The sequence below is a fragment of the Epinephelus moara genome, chromosome 21 (genome assembly GCF_006386435.1).
Source record: "Epinephelus moara isolate mb chromosome 21, YSFRI_EMoa_1.0, whole genome shotgun sequence".
In the NCBI taxonomy this organism is placed as follows: domain Eukaryota; kingdom Metazoa; phylum Chordata; class Actinopteri; order Perciformes; family Serranidae; genus Epinephelus; species Epinephelus moara.
The window spans coordinates 20443572-20453958 of NC_065526.1; positions in this window are offsets into that span (position 1 = coordinate 20443572).

Sequence of the window (10387 nt, forward strand, 5' to 3'; positions counted from 1 at the left end):
TTTTGGCCTATTTATCAAATTCCACATTCATTCAAACTGTGCGTGAGGTGATTTTTTATACAACTCACCCGTTTAAATGTTATTAGGGCTTAAAGTTACGCATTTTTAAGGGCGTGGCCACCGTAGCGACATGCTGTCAGCAAAGTGTCGCTACAGTCTACGGGTCAGATCCACGCTTTTCTCCTCCACAGCTCCAACTTCTCATCCTAATATGGTAATTTCTGGCTCCAAAATCCAAGATGGCGACAGCTAAAATGCTGAACTTGAGGCTTCAAATCAGGAGTCCACAAACCAAAGGGTGAGATCACGCTAGCTACGTCCAAATTTCTTTGAGTTTTAGCACTCTTGCTGTTGGATTAGGGAGATAGTTGTTCATGATTACTAATTTTTTTTGGACAGACCATAGGAATAATATGAATTTTGAATTTTTCTTTAGGCAGTACTGCAACTCTCATTTCTGTATTTGTTCACTTTATTAATGCAGCCATCAAAGTCAAACTAACCCAGATTCCTAACCTGATTTATTCTTTTTTTCAGATTTAATTCCTTTCACACGTCATGTAAAAACACTGAAGTGACACACTGCCAGATCCAGTATTTCAGAGCTGCTGTCCTCCACATTGTCATGCACTCCTATTCTGTGTCTGACAGACAATCCTATCGGTGCACAGTGAGAGTAAACCCTCACCGTGCTCTCTGTCCAGAGTCCATGTTACATAACTTATAGTTAACCTACATTCTGGCAGCCTCTCAGGTTGCTGCCACTGGCTCTCGTGGCCCCGTTTTCTCAGCCAAGCTACGCCAGCGATGGCCCACATACAGCAATGTACTGTCAGAGTTTGACAAAGCTTCAAGGCATGTGAAACTGTGCCCCAGTTCCTCCTTCCTTCCTGTGGATACTACACTATCTCAGGGATTTACCCCCTTTTAAAGATCACTGTGAGCATAACAGGAAGTACCGGGTAGAGTGTCGGACTGTGTTACTGCGATCAGGTCAGGTAGTGAGAGAAGGTGCGACGAGATTGGATGGATGGATGGATGGATGGATGGATGGATGGATGGAACGATGGAAAGACGGGTAGATGGGTAGACAGACAGATAGATAGATAGATAGATAGATAGATAGATAGATAGATAGATAGATAGATAGATAGATAGGCAGGCTAAACTGAACATGATTCACTCCCTCATGACACAGAGAAACGGAGAATACACTCCTACATTCTCTCTCTGAGTCGTCAATGTCTTACTCCAGCTCTTCTCGTGGAAATGTCACACACACGAGTCGGCTCCTTCATACAAAGCCTCTGATGTCATGTTTTCACTGTCGTCGCCATGGTCGCAAGGGCAAATATAGCCCTATTTTAGAGCATGGTAAAGCAGTGAATCATTATGTTTGCCTTCATCATCATCAGCAGCAGCAGCGTGACTACTACCATCATACCGTCATCATTTTTGACGTCAGTGGTGTTCTTAGCTTCATGATCTTTTTATTCTGATTTAGATTTGTCATGTCTGAAGCAGTTATTTAAGTTTTGTAGATATAAATAGGTTTAAATTCTTTCACTGAGTGTTTCTCAATAACATTAAGTATTCATGACTAAATAACAAACAAAGTTAAAGTTTGGATAAAAACATTGAATCTGAACACAGACGATCCATCAGCACTTTGTGGGTGTGGTTTGATCAGTTTTATTGACAGTGCTGAGGCACGTTCAGTCTGACGGAGTGCAAATTGTTGCTACGGTTTGCAGGTTAAACAACCTGTCTCCTTTATCAGCAGCTTTTATCATCACCATCATTGTCAATATCGTCATCGTCATCATCTTCGTCATCACCATCATCATCGTCATTGTTGTTATTATTGTTGGTCTCATTATCGTCACCATAATCATTCTAATCATCACCGTCACCACCATCATTGTCTGAGGTCATTGTTGCTATTGTCATTGTCATCATCACCATGATCGCTGTCATCACCATCATCATTGTTGTTGTCGTCATCATCCCCATCATCATCAGTATCATCGTCATTATCATCATGACCATTATCGTTGTCGTCATCATGATTGCCGTCGTCATCACTGTCATCATCATCATCATCGTGATCTTTATCATCATCAACATAAGTATCGTCGTTATCATCACAATTATCGTCATCATTATTGCCGATGTCATCATTATAGTCGTCATCACCGTCATCACCATCACCATCATTGTTGTCATCATCACCATCATCGTCATCAGTATCATTGTCGTTATCATAACCATTATCGTCATTGTCATCATCACTGTCGTCTTCATCATTGTCTTTGTCATCATCATCATCATGACCATTATCATCATTGTCACCATCATCGTCATTGTCATCATCATCATCATCACCATGACCATCATCATCATCATCATCACCATGACCATCATCATCATCACCATCATCACGACCATCACTGTCATCAGCATTGTCGTCGTCAAGGTTGACGACATCATCAGTGTTTACACCCCTCCTGTACTCCACAATAACAACTTTGGTGCAAATGTTGCTGAAGTCTGAGTCTTGTACAAAACATGTGACATCACCTTTGTCAAACAGAGCTCCACCCACTTCAGACCAGCGAGAAGAGCCCAGATAAAAACAGCAAAAACAGAAATTTAATGTGAAACAACAAACAAACAGCAACAAAGAAATCAGTTACAATAAGAGGGCTTTAAAATGACCCCAGATATACAGTTAATTTTATTTTGATATGCTTATGTTTCAGTATTGTTACTATTATTACTTCAATTTGCTTTGATTATTTTTATCTATATTTCCAGTTACTGTTCAGATATATGAGACCTTTTAAATATTGTCACGCCTTGAAAAGGAAACTGTCACTATGTTGAAATGTTTTTTTTTTTAAAGTAAAAGGGGATGTGAGAAATAACCACATAAAGAATAAGTAAAATAAAAATAAAATAAAAAGAAATGATAAAAACTGCTCCAGGTTTGTCAGAATATTTTGTATTCATGTTGCGCTCTCAGTGAAAAGCTGATTGCGAAAACATGTTTCCAGCGCCTTTAAAGTCGACTGTGTGCCAAACACAGACACCAACCTCACTTTCTCCATGGGCTGGAAAATGCCATCAGATAAAGACTTTGGGTAAAATTTCACAACAGTGACACCTTAAGTGAAGCATCAACTGACATCCTTTTGTCTGTGCAGTGGTATCAGCTCAGGAGGTGACACCAGAGAACTTCCTGTGACACCCTCATGGCAGCCGCTGGCCTTGTGCCTCATCCTGGAGCCGGTCCAGGAGTGACACCGTATCTGTGTAGTCAATCAGGCTGCAACATCCTGGAGCCCACGGGTGCTATCTGAGCAACATGTAGGTTGAAACATTTATATAAGTGAGAGCTATGCTGTAATGGGGAGTGAGCTGCATACACAGTGCATGGACTGAGATTATTCCAGTGCCTTCAGAACAGTGAGGTTCAAAGCTGCTATGTTACAATATTTTAAAGGTACAGTTCACCCAAAAACCAAAAATACATAGTTTTCCTCTTACAGTGGCAAGAAAAAAGTATGTGAACCTTTTGGAATTTCATGGTTTTCTGAATAAATTTGTCATAAAATGTGATCTGATATTCATCCAAGTCAAGGGTATTGACAAATATAATGTGTCTAAAATACCACAAAAAAATAAATAAATTGATCTTTCATGTCTTTATTGAGAATAACCAAAAAAACCTCAGAGTGCTTGTGGAAAAAGTATGTGAACCCTTGAGTTAATGACCTCAAAAAAGCTAATTGGAGTCAGGTTTTAGCACACCTGGAGTCTCGTTAAGATAATGAGTTTGGAAGTGTGGACTACAGCTACTTTGCCTTATAAAAACCCCTCAAACTTTTGGAGTTTGTTCTGCGCAAGAAGAACATGCTTATGTGAGCCATGCCTCGCCAAAAAGAGCTTTCAGAGGATCTATGATCAAGAATTGTTGATTTACATAAAGCTGGCAAGGGTTACAAAGTGATTTCAAAGACTTTAAAAATTCACCAGTCTACAGTTAGGCAAACAATCTACAAATGGAGACACTTTGGGACTGTTACTACTCTACCAAGAAGTGGACGCCCAGTCAAAACGACACCAAGAGCACAACGAAGACTCATCAATGAGGTAAAGAAACAACCCCGAATGACAGCCAAAGATTTGAAGGCATCATTGGAACTGGCTAACATCTCTGTTCACGAGTCTACAATACGTAAAACATTGAACAAGCAGGGTATCTACAGCAGGACACCACGAAGGAGCTCCAGCGGTATTGGCAAAATGTTTTGTGGAGTGATGAAACTAAGATTGAACTATTTGGAAAAAACACACAGCACTACATCTGGCGTAGAAAGGGCACGGCATATCATCATGAAAACATCATCCCAACCGTAAAGTATGGTGGAGGAAACATCATGATTTGGGCCTGCTTTGCTGCATCAGGGCCTGGCCAGCTTGCAATCATTGAGGGGAAGATGAATTCCCAAGTTTATCAGACAATTCTTCAGGATAATCTGAGAATGTCTGTACATCAGCTGAAACTGTGGAGAAGGTGGGTGATGCAACAGGACAACGACCCAAAACACCGGAGCAAGTCCACAACAGAATGGCTTCAGAAAAAACAAAATCCGCCTTTTGGAGTGGCCAAGTCAGAGCCCAGACCTCAACCCAATAGAGATGCTATGGAATGACTTGAAGAGAGCCAGTTATTAATTCTAAGGGTTCACTTACTTTTTCCACTGCCATTTTGAATGTTGAAATCAGTGTGTTCAATAAAGACATGAAAGATCAGATTTTTTTGTGTGTTATTATTTTAGACACATTATATTTGTGGGTCCATGTCATTGGTTCGACAGCCCATTGGTTCGACATCCCATTAGTCCAACTGTCCGCGGTGCTGAACAGCTCGCGGCGGGTGTATGGTGCGCCGCGACCCGCTTGAGGCAGAGCAGGCTCACGGCTTATGTGTTTGTCACTTTCTTTTTCATTTTAACCCACACCATGATCTTTTCCTGACCCTAACCAAGTGGTTTCTGTGCCTAAACCTAACTAGACCTTAACCACAGGGCATCATGATGATTTCGGAACGGACTTCGGAACAATGAGTTTAATATGGTCGGAACAATGGAATGTCGAACCAATGGGCTGTCGAACCAATGGGCAGTCGAACCAATGGGCAGTTCCCATATTTGTCAATTGACTCAGATGAAGATCAGATCACATTTTATGAAAAATTTATTCAGAAAACCATGACATTCCTAAAGGTTCACATGCTTTTTCTTGCCACTGTACCTGTAGTGCTGTTTATCAATCTAGATTGTTTTGGTGTGAGTTGCCGAGTGTTGGAGATATCGGCCGTAGAGTTGTCTGTGTTCTCTCCAATATAATGGAACTAGATGGCACTCAGCTTGTGGTGCTTTGGTGCATACCCAGCCATCAAAGTGTCTCAAGATGTCTTAATGACCGAAATCAAGACGTCTCAAGACATTTTTGTACATCAAGACGTCTTAAGACACATCTTAAGACGTCTTGAGACACTTTGATGGCTGGGTATGTGGTTGATGGTGACAAACTGAAAAATGGTGGTTGCATACACACAAGTTATTCGCACCTATGAAGTGAGTCAAAACAAAACATTACACATTCAAACATGCGCAAGTAATGCAATGCTAAAATTTGCATCCTGTTTGGTGTGAACACAACATATGAGTGTCTCTGCGCACTGACCAAATGTCGTCAGTATTCAACAAGTTGGGAGTGAGACTGAGACATGTGGCAGGTGTAGTTCGGCAGAAAGAAAATAGTGCCTACATGAAACAGCTCACAGCAAGGTCTGTGGATTATCTTGAGTATCTTAAGTAGTAATATCTCGAGTTGGGTCAGTTTACTGTCGAGTTTTTCAAATGCATTTTTTGGTGCTTTAAGCACCACAAACCGGGTGCCATCTAGTTCCGTTAAATTCAAGAGAAGGCTTTTATTTTACTAGTTTGAACCATTAACTGATCTATAGTTGAAAGGCTGACAAAGATTCTCCAGGCAGCAAAGATGCACAGACTTCATGTGGACATGCAACTCATGCAGCGTTCCAAGTTTTATTCTTTTCTGTTTTAAACTCAGCTCCAGGAAGCTGAATCCACCACAGTCAGTTTGGACTGTTCATCAAGATATCTGCAGACCAGGAAAATTACAAGTTGACATTCAGGTTTCAGGCGTCATTTCACCTGCCTCTGCTTTTCTGTGATTAAAAACAGATGTAAAAGAAAAATAAGTTTTATCTGTCATAACACTGTGCTCAAGTAATTGCAGAGATTTTAGAGTGCAGCAACACTGACAAAAAATATTTGTCTCTTACCTGTAGTGCTATTCATCAGTCTGGACTGCTCTGGTGTAAGTTGTCGTTAGCTAGCTCAGTGGTGCTAGGTGAGCTATCAGTAGATGCACGCTTCCTTCTGCACGGTCATATGGTTGGTGGGTGTGATTAGGTAGAAAGAAAACAGTACATCTACTCATGGACGAGGAAACAGTTACATGAAACTATCTTGAGTAACCAGCTGAACTCAACTCAGAATTATGTCAGTCGAATCAGATTTGACTGTTCAATACGAATATTTGACTACCCCTTCTGTTTTTATCCATATAGAGTTTGAGTGGGGTTCAGTGGGACGTTCTGAATGACAGTGACACTCATGAAATATGATGAACAAGCTAACTGCACTGTGTGCTCTCTCCGCCTTATGTAGTGTTCACACCGGGTGCGAGTGAAGCGAATTACTCGCTCGTAACGCGCCGCGCGTAACGCGTGAGTTTAGACGCCTGACCATTTTCTTAATTCGCGTTATCGCGTCATTCGCGTGAGTAGTGGGGAAGCCGGCTGTGCTAACTGGAGCTAAGCTAGTGCTAACGTTCATAGTACAACCATTCTGCAAACCAATTAAGGACACATATTTACAGAACTTACCAAGTAGACCAGTCTCCTCGGCGACTTTCACCCAAGCCTGCTCCTTTTTGTTGTGGTCTCTGTAGAGTAGACACGTAGTATCATATAGCTCCGGGTAGCCACTGACGACCATGGCTGAGATAACCACCATCGCTGCTTTGTACCTGCTCTGGAAGTCCCAGATGCGTCGGAGGGCCAAACGCCGTCGTTTTTGGGTTCACCCTATCCTGCAGAAGCGCATCCAGCTCGGCGAGTTTCACCACCTCCTCCAGGAACTCCGTCTGGATGATAGCCGCTTTCAGCGGTACTTCAGGCTGACTGGGGCCCAGTTTGAGGACCTGTTGGCGAGGGTTGGCGCCAGGATCTCCCGGCAGGACACCAACTACAGGCGCTCCATTTCAGCTGCGGAGCGTCTGTCCATCTGTCTCCGGTGAGTAGCAGTTTATTGTTGTGTCAACAACTGGACGTTGATGACACACGCCGGTGACGTCGGGAGAATCTCAATGCTGATTGGCTTTCGCAGCACAGCGTCACGCGAATTCGCCTCAAAAGTACAATATTTTCAACTCGAGCGATGAGGCGTTGGACGCGAATTTCGCGTCTATCGCACCGCCCGGCGCGAATTCACGTCTAATCGCGTCTTTGCATTGACTTTGTATGTAATCTTGACCCACCAAGGCCCGTGGAAGAGGCTTTTTTTGCGTAGGCCTGAGGAAAGGCAGAGAGGCCCCAGAACAGAGCCATACCGCCAAATATAATACTGCAAATGGAAATAAAGTTTTCTTTGACAAAAGTGTTCCTGACTGAAATGTATTTTTTGGCGCTTTGAGCACCGCAAGCGGAGTGCCATCTAGTTCCATTATATTGGAGAGAAGGCAGACATCTCTATGGCTGATATCTCCAACATTTGGCAACTCACACCAAAACAATCTGGATTGATAAACAGCACTACAGGTAAGAGATAAGCTATGTATTATTGATTTTTGGGTGAACTGTCCCTTTAAGGCAGTGTATAAGCCATTTAATTAACTATGATTCACTACATTTTTATTTCCAGTACATAACAACGGGCAGTTTTGCTCATTGTAGGAACATCATACATGCAATATCAGTGTTTTACAGTTATGTTGCACAAGTCAAGCTGCAGCCCAGAGTGCAAAGTAGGTTACACAACTACAACTTTCAACAGCAGTGATCTTATCTCGCTGCATGTGAGCAGCACAAGCTGTAACAGCCGAGCAGCTGTGTGATTGGGTTTGACATTCCCCCCTCAACAATGAGCCTCTTGTCAACATTAGCTGGAGAGCTGTGGTGACCTTTCTTACAAACTTACAAACTGGCCTCTGTGATGCAACGTGGACCCAAACGGCGTTTTTCCCCGAAAGGACCTTAGTAAAGATGAATTTCTCTTTACGTCTCCTTTGTTTCATTATGCATTCACAATGACAGGCTGAAGTATTGTGTGTGTGTGTGTGTGAGGAGGAAGTGTCCTCTGATTGCGTCTGGCTGTCAGCCCTGCAGTGGGAGCTCCTGAGCTCTCCGAGTTGTACTCTGCTGTTGGTGTTGGCTGTCACATGTGGCTCCATGTGAGGCTTTCTGTAGGAGCACACAGCAGCAGCAGCAGCAGCAGCAGCAGGAGGAAGGAGACCTGCTCTGTTCTCAGCTGTTCAGGACAGTACTGAGCTGTGTGTGGGTGAGACTGTCTGACTCCCCCCTCCCTCCCCCACGTGCTCAGTCACTCACTGATTGCCTCTCTTTTCTCCCACTGCAGCTGGTGAAGCACATGCATTAAAGACTGACAACACAACTGCACACACAGGAGGGGTTTCTCACTTCTGTCGCTGATGTCTGGCTCCACTGTTACCTGTCCTGTTTATGTGTTTGTGCATCATATATTGTCATTTTACCTTTTTATTTACCTATTTATATTTATTATTTTCAAGTGTACACAACAGAATAACAGTATAGAATTACACAAGACAGTTCCCGAGATATTTACTACTTCTCAGTATGCATATACTACAACTGCTGCAAACGCACACCCACCACCGACCTATCATTTTATGAATGAATGAATCATCTTTATTGTCTTTATACTCAGGTAAAATGAAATGTCATAGGCATCTCGTATGCATGAATTATAACTACCTCAGTCAAGATTTTTTCCTAAGTGTTATTTCCTCCTCTTAAGGCATTAAAAATTTGAAGTTCATTTTTTAAACATGCATTTTTCAAGGATTTTTTGTTTGTTTGTTTCATGTCCACTCGGGTGGATTGCATGTGTTAAACACTTTCAACTGAAGACATGTAAAACAATGAATACAATTAGATATTATGTGAAACTATAATAATATATATTTTTTATTATTTTATTTATATATTATATATTTATATTGATATTAGGGACATTTTTTATCATTCATCTTTGAATACAAGAATATATTCAAGGTGGCAATCTGAATCACTTGCAAAGGCCCGCTTTCTTTACTGGCCCCTCCACCCCTGCAGAGCCCAGTCTCAAGTTGTCGAAATCCGGCGCTTAGGCAATGACTTGTTGGACCCATCCATCACTCTCACCTGCCCCACTCAGACTTTCACCGATGATGCCCTTTAACTACATGTATTCGATGGATGCAGACGTGTCGCTCTGGCGCCATCTCCTGGCTGGTAAATGATATTACGAATGAACGAACCTTTATCTTCCATTGAAGGTTGACATGATAAATACTCATGAGAAGTCATGAGGTCAGATTAAAGAAATAATAACCCTTTGATCCCTGAGATAATGGTGCACTTTCTTACAAAAAAATGGAGAAAAAAGGCAATGAGCAACTTGGTTAGATATTGCAAAACAAATTATAGATTTAGAAAATTAATTTTAAAAAAGCTAGGGTAGAACTGTATTTTAGAATTATCATTAAAATATATCTAAAATTTGTTACAGAATTATTATATTTTTTTAAGCTCTTTTCCCAAGTCATTTTCTTGTTTGTTTGTTTGTTGGTTTGTTCTTCACTTTCTTTTCTTTTCTTTCCTCTTTTATTTTATTATCTTTACTTTTTTGTACTAGTTTTCTTGTTTCTTCATATACAAATTTATTGATAATTTTTTGGGTCATTTCTTCTTTCGTTGCTTGTTGCTTTCTTCCCATGTTTTTGAAAGAACTCAAGCCAATTTGCTCAGGTTCCAAAGGGTTAATGGTGCTGAATAATGATAAAAATTTAACTTTACAGAACAGTCTTGGATGATTAATGGACTGGTAAGAATATAGGACAAGAAACGGGCAGCCAGGCATTCAAAATGCAGCCTGTATATGTCTAATAACACCCTGCATGTTAGCAAAATAATAAACTAACACCTGCATTGGGAGCAGCAGAAGTCTTTTAGATTGATTTGTCTGAACAGTTTTTTATTTACACATCC